General features: G+C 49.8%; 1 protein-coding gene across 2 annotated transcripts in view; it reads right to left on the bottom strand.

Moving 5' to 3' along the window:
• Positions 1–9875, bottom strand: part of LOC137430897 (cytoplasmic dynein 1 intermediate chain 1-like) — a 147974-nt gene extending 138099 nt beyond the window's left edge. For both annotated transcript variants that reach the window (XM_078782432.1, XM_078782433.1), the window contains exon 1: positions 9725–9875. The gene's annotated coding sequence lies outside the window, so the exon portion shown is untranslated. The remainder of the gene's footprint in view (positions 1–9724) is intronic.
• Between the last annotated feature and the right edge of the window lie 5577 nt (positions 9876–15452).

Here is a 15452-nt window from a genome sequence, read left to right as displayed (position 1 = left end):
TGGATTACTTGGGAACGATGGGACCGATGTTATCAGCTTGGATTACTTGGGAACGATGGGACCGATGTTATCAGCGTGGATTACTTGGGAACGATGGGACCGATGTTATCAGCTTGGATTACTTGGGAGTGATGGGACTGATGTTATCAGCTTGGATTACTTGGGAACGATGGGACCGATGTTATCAGCTTGGATTACTTGGGAACGATGGGACCGATGTTATCAGCTTGGATTACTTGGGAACGATGGGACCGATGTTATCAGCTTGGATTACTTGGGAACGATGGGAGCGATGTTATCAGCTTGGATTACTTGGGAACGATGGGACCGATGTTATCAGCTTGGATTACTTGGGAACGATGGGACCGATGTTATCAGCTTGGATTACTTGGGAACGATGGGATCGATGTTATCAGCTTGGATTACTTGGGAACGATGGGACCGATGTTATCAGTTTGGATTACTTGGGAACGATGGGACCGATGTTATCAGCTTGGATTACTTGGGAACGATGGGACCGATGTTATCAGCTTGGATTAGTTGGGAAAGATGGAACTGATGTTATCAGCTTGGATTACTTGGGAACAATGGGACCGATGTTATCAGCTTGGATTACTTGGGAACGATGGGACCGATGTTATCAGCTTGAATTACTTGGGAACGATGGGACCGATGTTATCAACTTGGATTACTTGGGAACGATGGGACCGATGTTATCAGCTTGGATTACTTGGGAACGATGGGACCGATGTTATCAGCTTGGATTACTTGGGAACTATGGGACCGATGTTATCAGCTTGGATTACTTGGGACCGATGGGACCGATGTTATCAGCTTGGATTACTTGGGACCGATGGGACCGATGTTATCAGCTTGGATTACTTGGGAACGATGGGACCGATGTTATCAGCTTGGATTACTTGGGAGTGATGGGACTGATGTTATCAGCTTGGATTACTTGGGAACAATGGAACCGATGTTATCAGCTTGGATTACTTGGGAACGATGGGACCGATGTTATCAGCTTGGATTACTTGGGAACGATGGGACCGATGTTATCAGCTTGGATTACTTGGGAGTGATGGGACTGATGTTATCAGCTTGGATTACTTGGGAACGATGGAACCGATGTTATCAGCTTCGATTACTTGGAAACGATGGGACCGATGTTATCAGCTTGGATTACTTGGGAACGATGGGACCGATATTATCAGCTTGGATTACTTGGGAGTGATGGGACTGATGTTATCAGCTTGGATTACTTGGGAACGATGGAACCGATGTTATCAGCTTGGATTACTTGGGAACGATGGGACCGATGTTATCAGCTTGGATTACTTGGGAACGATGGGACCGATGTTATCAGCTTGGATTACTTGGGAACGATGGGACCGATGTTATCAGCTTGGATTACTTGGGAACGATGGGACCGATGTTATCAGCTTGGATTACTTGGGAACGATGGGACCGATGTTATCAGCTTGGATTACTTGGGAACGATGGGACCGATGTTATCAGCTTGGATTACTTAGGAACGATGGGACCGATGTTATCAGCTTGGATTACTTGGGAACGATGGGACCGATGTTATCAGCTTGGATTACTTGGGAACAATGGGACCGATGTTATCAGCTTGGATTACTTGGGAACGATGGGACCGATGTTATCAGCTTGGATTACTTGGGAACGATGGGACCGATGTTATCAGCTTGGATTACTTGGGAACGATGGGACCGATGTTATCAGCTTGGATTACTTGGGAACGATGGGACCGATGTTATCAGCTTGGATTAGTTGGGAACGATGGAACCGATGTTATCAGCTTGGATTACTTGGGAACGATGGGACCGATGTTATCAGCTTGGATTACTTGGGAACGATGGGACTGATGTTATCAGCTTGGATTACTTGGGAACGATGGGACCGATGTTATCAGCTTGGATTACTTGGGACCAATGTTATCAGCTTGGATTACTTGGGAGTGATGGGACCGATGTTATCAGCTTGGATTACTTGGGAACGATGGGACTGATGTTATCAGCTTGGATTACTTGGGAGTGATGGGACCGATGTTATCAGCTTGGATTACTTGGGAACGATGGGACTGATGTTATCAGCTTGGATTACTTGGAACGGTGGGACCGATGTTATCAGCTTGGATTACTTGGGAACGATGGGACCGATGTTATCAGTTTGGATTACTTGGGAACGATGGGACCGATGTTATCAGCTTGGATTACTTGGGACCAATGTTATCAGCTTGGATTACTTGGGAACGATGGGACCGATGTTATCAGCTTGGATTACTTGGGAACGATGGGACTGATGTTATCAGCTTGGATTACTTGGGAGTGATGGGACCGATATTATCAGCTTGGATTACTTGGGAATGATGGGACCGATGTTATCAACTTGGATTACTTGGGAACGATGGGACCGATGTTATCAGCTTGGATTACTTGGGAACGATGGGACCGATGTTATCAGCTTGGATTACTTGGGAACGATGGGACCGATGTTATCAGCTTGGATTACTTGGGAGTGATGGGACCGATGTTATCAGCTTGGATTACTTGGGAATGATGGGACCAATGTTATCAACTTGGATTACTTGGGAACGATGGGACCGATGTTATCAGCTTGGATTCCTTGGGAACGATGGGACCGATGTTATCAGCTTGAATTACTTGGGAATGATGGGACCGATGTTATCAACTTGGATTACTTGGGAACGATGGGACCGATGTTATCAGCTTGGATTACTTGGGAACGATGGGACCGATGTTATCAACTTGGATTACTTGGGAACGATGGGACCGATGTTATCAGCTTGAATTACTTGGGAATGATGGGACCAATGTTATCAACTTGGATTACTTGGGAACGATGGGACCGATGTTATCAGCTTGGATTACTTGGGAACGATGGGACCGATGTTATCAGCTTGGATTACTTGGGAACGATGGGACCGATGTTATCAGCTTGGATTACTTGGGAACGATGGGACCGATGTTATCAGCTTGGATTACTTGGGAGTGATGGGACCGATCTTATCAGCTTGGATTACTTGGGAATGATGGGACCGATGTTATCAACTTGGATTACTTGGGAACGATGGGACCGATGTTATCAGCTTGGATTACTTGGGAACGATGGGACCGATGTTATCAGCTTGGATTACTTGGGAACGATGGGACCGATGTTATCAGCTTGGATTACTTGGGAACGATGGGACCGATGTTATCAGCTTGGATTACTTGGGAACGATGGGACCGATGTTATCAGCTTGGATTACTTGGGAACGATGGGACCGATGTTATCAGCTTGGATTACTTGGGAGTGATGGGACCGATGTTATCAGCTTGGATTACTTGGGAATGATGGGACCGATGTTATCAACTTGGATTACTTGGGAACGATGGGACCGATGTTATCAGCTTGGATTACTTGGGAACGATGGGACCGATGTTATCAGCTTGGATTACTTGGGAACGATGGGACCGATGTTATCAGCTTGGATTACTTGGGAACGATGGGACCGATGTTATCAGCTTGGATTACTTGGGAACGATGGGACCGATGTTATCAGCTTGGATTACTTGGGAACGATGGGACCGATGTTATCAGCTTGGATTACTTGGGAACGATGGAACCGATGTTATCAACTTGGATTACTTGGGAACGATGGGACCGATGTTATCAGCTTGGATTACTTGGGAGTGATGGGACCGATGTTATCAGCTTGGATTACTTGGGAACGATGGGACTGATGTTATCAGCTTGGATTACTTGGGAATGATGGGACCGATGTTATCAACTTGGATTACTTGGGAATGATGGGACCGATGTTATCAACTTGGATTACTTGGGAACGATGGGACCGATGTTATCAGCTTGGATTACTTGGGAACGATGGGACTGATGTTATCAGCTTGGATTACTTGGGAGTGATGGGACCGATGTTATCAGCTTGGATTACTTGGGAATGATGGGACCGATGTTATCAGCTTGGATTACTTGGGAACGATGGGACCGATGTTATCAGCTTGGATTACTTGGGAACGATGGGACCGATGTTATCAGCTTGGATTACTTGGGAGTGATGGGACCGATGTTATCAACTTGGATTACTTGGGAACGATGGAACCGATGTTATCAACTTGGATTACTTGGGAATGATGGGACCGATGTTATCAACTTGGATTACTTGGGAACGATGGGACTGATGTTATCAGCTTGGATTACTTGGGAATGATGGGACCGATGTTATCAACTTGGATTACTTGGGAACGATGGGACCGATGTTATCAGCTTGGATTACTTGGGAATGATGGGACCGATGTTATCAACTTGGATTACTTGGGAACGATGGGACCGATGTTATCAACTTGGATTACTTGGGAACGATGGGACCGATGTTATCAACTTGGATTACTTGGGAACGATGGGACCGATGTTATCAGCTTGGATTACTTGGGAATGATGGGACTGAAGGAGCTGGGGCTCCCACGTCGATCGGAAGAATGGACGCGACAAAAAGCTGGAATTCATCCGAGTTGCTTTAATCAAACCAAACACTCAGGCACTCTGAAAAGCCCGTTTATCGGGCAGCAATATATATACATATTATCCCGGAGCGTTTGCCCAGGAAAGGCGAGAGGGGGCGTGGCCCAGCGTCCCGACCGAGGCCTGGCAAGTTGAGCGCGGGCCTGCCCGGGCGTCCTGGACGAGCCCGGCATGGTGATCGCTCCGCGTCCTTGATAGGTGCAAGGCGATTGTGAAAACCCAGCGGTAGCCGCTACACACGTCCCCCCAGAATCGACTTGCACCGGCAGGGTCAATTTGAGGGGGGTCCTGATGACCCGGCCGAAGCGACCCCTGGCGGGTCGTGGGAGGGGGTCCGGTGTGGTGGTGGGCGGTCGAGTGGGGGGCACCGTGGATGGGGGGCGGCCTCGCCGCGGCGGAAGGGCCACCCGTGGTGGGTGGTCGACGTCCACGTGCGCCGGCTTGAGGCGGTCCACCGCAATCCGGTCCGACCTGCCGCCGATGTCGATGACGAACGACTTGTCGTCCCGTCGCAGCACCCGGAAGGGCCCGTCGTACGGCGGCCGGAGTGGCCCCCGATGTGCGTCGTGACGCACAAAAACATACTCCGCTGTGCGAAGTGCTGGGGGGACATAGGACTGGGGGTCACCGTGGTGGGATGTTGGCACGGGGGCAAACCGTCGGGCGGCCTCCTGGAGGTCCGAGCGCTGGTGAGCTGCGGACCAGGGACTGGTAGCGTCGGGCACGAATTCGCCCGGGACGCGTAGCGCCTGGCCATAGACAAGCTCGGCGGTGGATGCCTGGAGGTCCTCCTTGGGGGCCGTGCGGAGGCCCAAAAGGACCCACGGCAGCCGGTCGGCCCAACCGCCGTCTTGAAGGCCGGCCATGAGCGCGGCCTTCATGGAGCGGTGGAATCGCTCGCACAACCCGTTTGCTTGGGGGTGGTAGGCCGTAGTACGGTGGAGCTTGACCCCCAGGTTGCGGGCGACCGCGCCCCACAGCTCGGAGGTGAACTGTGGTCTGCGGTCTGACGAGATGTCCGCCGGTGCGCCGAAGCGGGCGACCCAGGTGGCGATGAAAGCCTGCGCCACGTCGGCGGTGGTGGTGGTCCTGTCCACCATGGTGAGCAGGTGTGTGAACCCCCGTGACGGGGGGAGGGGGCCCACCAGATCCACGTTGACGTGGTCAAAACGTCGTTCGGGCACGGTGAAAGGTGCCAGCGGGGCCTGGGTGTGTCGGTGGACCTTGGCCCGTTGGCAGGCCGTGCAGGTGCTGGTCCAATCGCGGACATCCCGACGAAGGCCGTGCCAGACGAATCGCGCCGACACCAGCTTCTGGGAAGCTTTCCGGCCCGGGTGGGAAAGGCCGTGGAGGGAGGCGAAGATGCGGCGTTGCCAGGTGACGGGCACGATGGGGCGAGGCTGGCCTTGGGAGACGTCGCAGAGCAGGACAGTGTCCGCGAAGGGGATGTCGGCCAGGCGGAGGCCCGTGTCCGCCGCCCGGAGGGCTTGCACCGTGGTGTCGGTGGTTTGGTCCGCCGCCATAAGCGCAAAGTCCACGCCCAGGTGGACCGCGTTCGCGCTGGCCTGGGAAAGACAGTCGGCCACGGCGTTGTTTTTGCCGGCGACGTGCCGGATGTCCGTGGTAAACTCCGACACGGCGGAGAGGTGGCGCTGTTGGCGGGCCGACCACGGCTCCGTGACCTTGGCCATGGCGTAAACCAACGGCTTGTGGTCGACGAACGCCGTGAAAGGTCGGCCCTCCAGGAGGTGGCGGAAATGGCGGACGGCCAGGTGTAGACCGAGGAGCTCCCGGTCAAACGTGCTGTATTTGAGCTCGTTCGGCCGGAGCTGCCGGCTGAAAAAAGCGAGTGGCTGCCAAACCCCGTTCACCCATTGCTCATGTACGGCGCCCACCGCGTAGTCGGAGGCATCCGTGGTGAGGGCGATGGGAGCGTTGAGCACCGGGTGAGCGAGCAGTGTTGCGTCGGCGAGGGCCCGCTTTGAGCTTTGGAAGGCCGCATCCATTGCTGCGGACCAGGCGATGTCGTGCTTGGCCAGCTTGCCCCGGAGGGCTTCGTAGAGGGGCCGCATGAGTTGAGCAGCGCGGGGCACGAAGCGGTGATAAAAATTCACCATTCCCAGGAATTCCTGCAGGGCCTTTATGGTGCGGGGACGCGGGAACGTGGTGATGGCCTCGACCTTGGTTGGCAGCGGCACGGCCCCGTTCTTGGTGATGTGGTGGCCCAAAAAATCAACGGCCATCGTGCCGAAGTGGCATTTGGCCGGGTTGACGATGAGGCCGTGCTCGCTGAGGCGCCCGAACAGTGTTCGGAGGTGGAGGAGGTGCTCGGCCCGGGACGTGCTGGCGACGAGGATGTCGTCCAGGTAAACGAAAAGGAACGGCAGGTCACGCAGCACGCCGTCCATCAAGCGCTGGAACGCCTGAGCCGCGTTCTTGAGACCAAACGACATCCGCAAGAATTCGAATAAGCCGAACGGCGTGATGACTGCCGTTTTAGGGACGTCGGCCGCCCTGACAGGTACCTGGTGATATCCCCGTATGAGATCAATTTTCGAAAAAATGACCCGTCCCGCCAGACAGGCGGAGAAGTCTTGGATATGCGGGATCGGGTACCTGTCAGGGGTGGTAGCGTCATTGAGACGGCGCGGCGGTAGTCGCCACACGGGCGCCATCCACCCCCCGGCTTTGGCACGATGTGCAGTGGCGAGGCCCACGCGCTATCGGAGCGCCGCACGATGCCGAGGTGCTCCAACGCGTCGAATTCGGCCTTCGCCACGGCGAGCTTGGCTGGGTCGAGGCAGCGGGCCCTGGCGTAGACCGGCGGGCCCGTGGTTGGTATGTGGTGCTCGATCCCATGCCGTACTGCGACGGCCGAAAACGTCGGCCGCGTGAGGGCCGGGAACTCCGTGAGCAGGCGAGCAAACTCGTTCGCCGCCGGGACGGCGCATGCCAGCTCGGTCGGCGCGGAGCTGCTCAATGTGCATACCAGGGAGCTGAAGGTTTCGGCGTTGATTAAACGACGCCGTTGGACGTCCACCAGCAGTCCGTGTGCGCAGAGGAAGTCAGCGCCTAGCAGAGCCATGGGCACGTTTGCGGTTACAAACGTCCAAGCAAAGCGTTGGCCGCCGAAGCAGAGGGTGACGTTGCGCGGGCCGAAGGTGCGGATGGTCGATCCGTTGGCCGCAACCAAGGAGGGGCCGCAAACCGCGGACTGCCTGTCCTGGTCAGAGGCGGGTATGACGCTCAGTTGGGCGCCGGTGTCGCACAGGAAGCGCCGTCCGGACGCTTTATCCGTGATGAACAGTAAGTTGCCCGTGTGGCCGGCGCTCATGGCTGGTAATGAACGCCGGCCCGGCCGTTTCCCGGCCTGCCGAAGGTGCACGGGGGTCGGCATGTCCGGGCCTTCTGTCCGAACCTGGCATGATAGTAACACCACGCTTGGTCAGGTGGAGGCCCTGGTCGTCGTGCTGGAGGTGGTCGGCTCGGTGTAGCGGCCGCCAATTGCGTCGGCAGTTCGGTCGTCGACCGTGCCGGGTGCTCGGGCGCCATGGGTGTTGCGTCGGACGGCGGTGGGTCCCATGTCGCCGCTGCGATGCGCTGACCTGCGGCGGAGATCTTGTCGGCTTCTCTGGCAATGGCCCGGGGATCTGTGATCGTCGTGCTTGCCAGGGCGAGGCGTACCGGGTTAGGCAGCTGACGGAGGAACAGCTCCCGGAACAGGAATGCCGGAGAGTGCTCGCCGAGCAGTGAAAGCATGTAGTCCATTCGCTCGGAAGGGCGCGTGTCGCCGAGCTCGGGCAGGTCGAGCAGGCGCCGTGCGCGTTCCGCCGATGGGAGGGCGAAAGCGTTGAGGAGAAGCTTCTTAATCGCGCCGTATTTGTCAGCGGCTGGCGGGCTCTCGAGGAGGCTCAGGGCGCGGGCCGCGGTGGCCGAACCGAGCGCTGCTACCACATGGTGGAAGCGGGTGTCGTCGGCCGTGATGCCTCGCAGGGCGAACAGGGAATCCGCCTGTGCGAACCAAACCGCCGCGTGAGCCTCCCAGAAGGTAGGCAGTTTAAGGGCGACTGCCGTGTCCATGTCGGTAGGTCACCAATGAAGGAGCTGGGGCTCCCACATCGATCGGAAGAATGGACGCGACAAAAAGCTGGAATTCATCCGAGTTGCTTTAGTTTAATCAAACCAAACACTCAGGCACTCTGAAAAGCCCGTTTATCGGGCAGCAATATATATACATATTATCCCGGAGCGTTTGCCCAGGAAAGGCGAGAGGGGGCGTGGCCCAGCGTCCTGGCTGCGGCCTGGCAAGTTGAGGGCGAGCCTGCCCGGGCATGCCCGGGTATGCCCGGGCGTCCCGACCGAGGCCTGGCAAGTTGAGCGCGGGCCTGCCCGGGCGTCCTGGACGAGCCCGGCATGGTGATCGCTCCGCGTCCTTGATAGGTGCAAGGCGATTGTGAAAACCCAGCGGTAGCCGCTACAGGACCGATGTTATCAGCTTGGATTACTTTTGCTGACCACACCATGTTAAAGGTTCAAAAAGTCAGAAATAAAAGCACGACTTTATTCGTTATAGACCAGGTGCCCTATCTGCCAGTATTCGTTGATGGACGTTAAAGATCCCATAGTGTCTTTCACGAAGAGTAGGCGAGCTATCGCCGGCACCCTGAACAAATCGCTAATTCCAGCGTTTCGTGAAACTTTCTCCAACCGACCCCACAATAAGGTGCAAATAATTGGGACTGTTAAAGCGGTTGTTGTTCAGTACAGACGTCAATTACGCCGTTAATGCAAAGAAAAAGCGCAAAAATAAAATTTAATGCCAGCATTTTGACGTCATTAATCAAAACTGGTTATCTAGCCAACGAGGACGTCACAGATCAAGATCCATTCATTTCAAAAAGCATGTTAGCGCATTCACGGGGCAACAAAGCCAGACAATGTATCTAACCCCGTTTAACGAATGTTGCAATTATTGTAACTATGACGTCATTGCCAGACAGAGGAAACGAGCAAAAGGATCAATGACAACGGCATGGACTGCAGGCCTTGGGTGAGAACGGTTCGTAAACGAACGTCGGGCCGCGCAGCACGCCCCCGACTCCGCGTACACGTACACCCACCGCACGTTAACCCACCACACGTACACCCACCAACCTACCTGGCACGAAGCGATGGAATACAATGAAAGGACCTTCGCACTTCCACTGAGTCAATGCACGGGTAAGTGCGGCTGTACCATGGAGGCGACTCCGATGCGCAATGCGTTAGACCTTCGGGGTCCAGCAGCCGCTTACACCGCCCCTGGCCACAGAGGGGCGCACCTCCTTGTGGCTGTGGATGTTGTGACTTCGAGACCCACTGATCTACCGTATCGATCGAAAGGAAATAAAAAATGAAAATTGATGATTTCATGCAGCCTTGACCTTTGAACTTTAGATCTAAAAAAAAAAAATTAGTTTCTAGCTTTCGATTGGTGAACCAATTCTGTGACGCAATATGCAAATTTTTAAAATTTCAGGTCCATTGGATGAACATTGCTGGGTTTTTTTCACAACCTTGACCTTTCACCTTTTGATCGAAAAAAGCGATCAGCTTCTAGCTTTTGATTGGTGAACCAATTCTGTGACGCAATATGCAAATTATTAACCTTTCAGGTCAATTGGATGAAAATTAGCGATTTTATGTGACGCTGACCTTTGACCATTTCTTTGAATTATTAATCTGTCTTCTCCATATTATGATAATAAAGCTTCGTCGAAAATCTGATGACAAAACCCAAATGGTAAATTGCAATTTCAGGTCAATTTGATGAAAATTGATGATTTTATGTGAAGCTGTCCTTTGACCTTTTGACCTTTTGACAAAATTATCCACGGGCCTTCTCCATATTATAATAATAAAGCTTTAGCGAAAATTTGATGACAATAGTTCAAATGGTAAAAAAAAGAAGAAGTTACGACCCGGACAGTCACACACACACACACACACACACACACACACACACACACACACACACACACACACACACACACACACACACACACACACACACATATACACACACATACAAAAACACACATATATACGCACATACACACACACACACACACACACACACACACACAGACACAAACACACACACACAGACACACATACACAAACACACACACATCCTCTCTATCTCTTTGCTGACGACTCTACTCTCTGTCGCTTCATTCCTCATCCCTCAGATCGGCAGTCTGCAGCCTCCTCACTCTCTGCAGACCTGGACAAAATAACAGACTGGTCAAACAAGTGGAACATGTCTTTCAATCCTGACAAATCTCACACTCTTACGATGTTTCTCCGAAAAGACCGACTGGACAACCCTCCCATCCACTTTCTGAATAATCCTCTTCAAGAAGTTCTGTCACTCAAGCTTTTGGGGTCTCACTATCTGCCATGATCTTTCCTGGGAAAACCACATTTCAAATCTGGCCTCCAAAGCCAGTCGCCGACTGGGCATCCTCCGTCGTGCGAAGTCCTTCCTTGGCACACCTGAGCTCCTCACCACGTACAAGGCTTTCATCCGCAGCTCAATGGAATACTGCTCTCCCCTCTGGGCTGGTGCTCCTGCCTCACACCTAGCTCGTCTTCACGCTGTTGAAAGCAAAGCATTCAGAATCATTGGAATCTCCCGCGATGAAGCTAACTCCAAGGGCCTCTTACTCACTCACCGCAGGCAGGTTGGTGGTCTTTCCGTCTTCTACCGACTCCTCTCTGGCCTTGCCCCCCCCCCCCCCCAGCTCTCTCTGGGCTCTGTCCCTCAAATATTCCTACAGGTCGCACAAGATCTGCCTGCAACCCTCTTATGGTTAAACTGCCAAAATCAAGACTCTCTGCTCACCTTCACTCCTTCATTCCTCTTTTCTCCCACCTCTGGAACAAACTCCCTCACTCTCTTCAATCCCACTCCACCCTCCAGGTCTTTAAAACAGCTGTTCACCACCATCTCTTATCTTCCCCCATCCAAAACCTTGATCTTTTCTATCCCCGATAATTTCACACCAATTCCACTTTTTGAAATACCAACTTCTGTCCTGGAAGTCCTTGGTGTCCTTGTGTTTTATACTTCTCCCACCCCCCCCCCCCCCCTTCCCACGCCTCCTCCCACCAAGCCCTCTCCCTCCCACACATCTCCCTGCTCTTAAATGTTGTGTGCTCTCAATTGTTTGTGTGCTTCCCATTCTCTTGTCTTCCGCTCCCTCTTTTTATATATTTTGTTTGTCTGGTTGATTTGTTTGTGAAGTAAATGTCAGCTCTTTCACGAGCCTCGATTCAGTATACAAAAAAAACAAAAACACACACGCACACACACAGAGACAGTCAATTTAACAATTCACAAGAATGCGGAGCTTTTACAATATGTTGGAAGAGACCTGCCATTATTACCCTGCGCTCGCGAAGCGAAAAGCGGGGTTAAGCGTTCAGTTAAGTACGTGTGCCGTATTTGTATGCATTAAAAAAATTCTTTTTTCTTGGCAACCGTTGGTCCGATTGACACGAAATTTTACCATGGAAGCGCCTCATATGTCACGTGGTACGGACGCCATCTTGGAAAAACGTTACAACTCTATATCTCCCAAACCGATCAATGGAAAAAATTGAAACATGACTCATTGTCAAGCACTCACCATGGGGAATAAGATACGTTGTTGATGATGTCATCGGTGCCTTAATTATCACGTCATAATTCGACAAGTACAACGCTTGATCTGATCGGAATGAATAAAACAAAAATTCCTCTACAACTGTTAGTCCGTCCGATGGACACGAAATTTTCAGAATATGTGCGCCTCCTGTATAATTTTTTAATGATAATTATAACGTCATAGGTCACGTGGTACAGACGCCATCTTTGAAAAAATCGAAAAAAGTTGCACCTCTATATCTCTGAAACCACTCCATGGAAAAAATTGAAACATGGCTCATTATCAAGTACTCCCATTGAGGAATAAGATATGTTAATAAGGATGTCATCAGTGCCTTCGTTATGACATCATAATTCGACAAGTACAACACTTATCCAATCATTGTGAATTTTTTTTTCTCAGCAACTGTTGGTCTGATGGGCACGAAAGTTTCACCATAGGAGCGCCTCCTCCTTTGGATTATTTTAATGATAATCATGACGTCATAGGTCATGTGGTACAGGCGCCATCTTGGAAAAACCGAAAAATGTTGCACCTCTATATCTCCAAAACCGCTGCATGGAAAAAATTGAAACATGACTCATTGTAAATAACTCCATATGGGGAATCGGTGTTGTTAACGATGACGTCATTGGTACCATAATTATGAAGTCATAATTCTACAGGGACAACACTTACTCTGATCAGTTTGAAATTTATTGAGCATGATCTATGCAACAATTATATTAGAGAATATAAATGTATGATGTCATCGCTCAAGTGGTCTGGCAGCCAAATTGGATCAAAAAAAAAAGAAAAAAGAAACGTTCAAAAACAGAAGAGTTGGCTCACACCAAGTTTACTGTGTAGTGTAGGGTAAGTATTCTATGAATACAATCTAGTTTAACAAGTGATAACAAGAGAAAAATGACCACAGTGTGGTCACCAGCTGCGACGTGTAGAATCATGAGGATATCCGTTGCAATATGCGCTACCAATCATTCATGTTACTCCAATAGTCACTGGTACAATTTTGGTGCTCTTCAGCTTCTAGGATCTTTTCACTTCATTTTTGAGGTCTTGGTATTGGTCATTTTCTTGATTTCTGCATTTTTAGGCCAAAATCGCTGGGGACTGCCACCTCAATTAGCAATGACTTGCTTTTTTGTACCTCAGTACTATATCCGGTCGCATTGCTTTGTTTTCTATGTTCACACTTGATCGGATCATTAGGCCGTACGTGAGCATTACTTCCTTGCTTTGAGTGAATGTTTTTTTTTTTTGTTTGTTTTTGTAAACTTAGACTGGGCTCGTATCAGAGCTAACACAAAGAACATATGATAAAGGGAGCAGAAGACAAGAGTAGAAGGCGAGAGAGAGGGAACAACAGTATGGGACACTGGGACAGTGACATCTATAGAGAGAGGGCTGGGGTGGGTTGCACAGGATAAACAAAGATGGACAATACCGGGGCTTTCAGAAAAGAAAACAGGGAATTTGAAGGAGGTGGATTTGGGGTGGATTAATGGGGGTTGAAAAGATCGAGGTTTTGGACAGGGGAAGATATAAGATTGTGGTGAACAGTTGTTTTGAAGACCTGGAGCGAAGAGTGGGATTGAAGTGAGTGCAGGAGTTTGTTCCAGAGGTGGGAAAAAGAGGAATTTTGGTTCATGCTTCCACGAGTTTTCTGGAACTGGGATATTGAGACTTTGCAGATGTACCAGTGGATTACTTGACATACTTTGTTGTGCCTTTGGGTATAGAGCTGCTCTGACATGAGTTTTTTTTTACATCCTGATATTAAGTGGCTCGTGCTCGTACTGTTTCTACCTTACAGAAGCTACACTTGTCCGATTGACTCAGTCCTGCCATTTTCTTAAAGCCATTGGTGTAGTGTCCTTGGTCATGTGAATTTATAATGATTCGTTCTCCATCCCAGTTGAGCTGACCTCTTCTTAGCCATTCCAAAAAGCCTTTTTTGTCTACTCCCATTCTATCCAACTCTTTTTATACCTTCCTGCTCTATTATCATTTTCTCAGTTGTCGGTGCATATGTTGATATTTCATTTTATATTTTTCTTTCTTCTTTTTTTTTGTAATTGTTGGGGCTGTACTCGTTGTTGTTTTGGTTTCTTGAGTGAGATATCTTCCATTCACACCTGTCTTTAGAAATTTCTTGCTCGATGGATTAGGGATACCTTCTCTGGTTTGTTGTCTTCATGTTTGCTTATAAATTGGATTCAGTAGTCTTGCAATTTTTATGTATTCGGGCAATCCTACAGTTGTCATTCTGTGCAATTGATTGAATTGCATCAGGGCGCTACCTCCTTCTCGTCTCTGCAGGTACATTCTCGGGATGCATTGATTTTTGTGAAACATTTTGTGGATGGTGAGGAGTTTCCTTGTTTTGATATCCAGTTTATTGATTTCTGATTGTGGCCAGTTTCTTTTTCCGCAGCTGTATTGGAATACTGCTGTTGCGATTTGGTTTATGGCTTTGATTTTGTTTCTTGGAGATAGGAATGTTTTCAAGATCAGTTATACGCAGGTATTCTTTGGTAATTATTTTGTGCATTTATGTGGGACAAATTTTGTGACATATTTTGTGTTGTTTTTGCTGTGGAGCTTCTGTATTGTTGTATTTGTGTTAAACTTTATGTTGTCTGTTTTTGTTGGTCTACCTTGTATAAATCTGCATTTGGAACACTTATCCAGACCAAATTCCATATGAATCTCGTAGGAGTATTGTTTCACTAATTTGAGTTGTTCTGCCCATTTTTCGTCGTTTGGTGCAGATTTTTAAATCATCCATGCAAAGTAGAGGGGTCACCCTTTTGTCTCTTTGGGCGTTATTATTTGATTTCAGGGTATATCCATGTCCTTGTCTCATTAATGAGGTTGCTCAGTGGGTCCAGGGCAAGGAAAAACAGGTTGGTGAAAGGTTGTTCTCCCAGAAGATTCCTTGATGTATACTCTTTGGTATTTCGATCTTTGCTTCCGAATGCTGAAATATCAATGTGGTATTTCAAACCTCCATTGCTTTGTCTATCAGTTTAATGATTTGGTAGTTAATCTTGTACAATTGCATGCATTGTATGATCCATGAATGTGGGACACAATCAAAAGCTTTTTTTTAGTCTATCCATGCTGTGGATGATTTTGTTCTTCTTTTATTGCAATTGTGTGTGTGTGTGTGTGTGTGTGTGATTGGTTGTT

This window comes from Myxine glutinosa, chromosome 7 (genome assembly GCF_964187855.1).
Source record: "Myxine glutinosa chromosome 7, kmMyxGlut1.1, whole genome shotgun sequence".
In the NCBI taxonomy this organism is placed as follows: domain Eukaryota; kingdom Metazoa; phylum Chordata; class Myxini; order Myxiniformes; family Myxinidae; genus Myxine; species Myxine glutinosa.
Note: the sequence above shows the minus strand (reverse complement) of the source record. Positions and strands in the feature narration are given on the sequence as shown.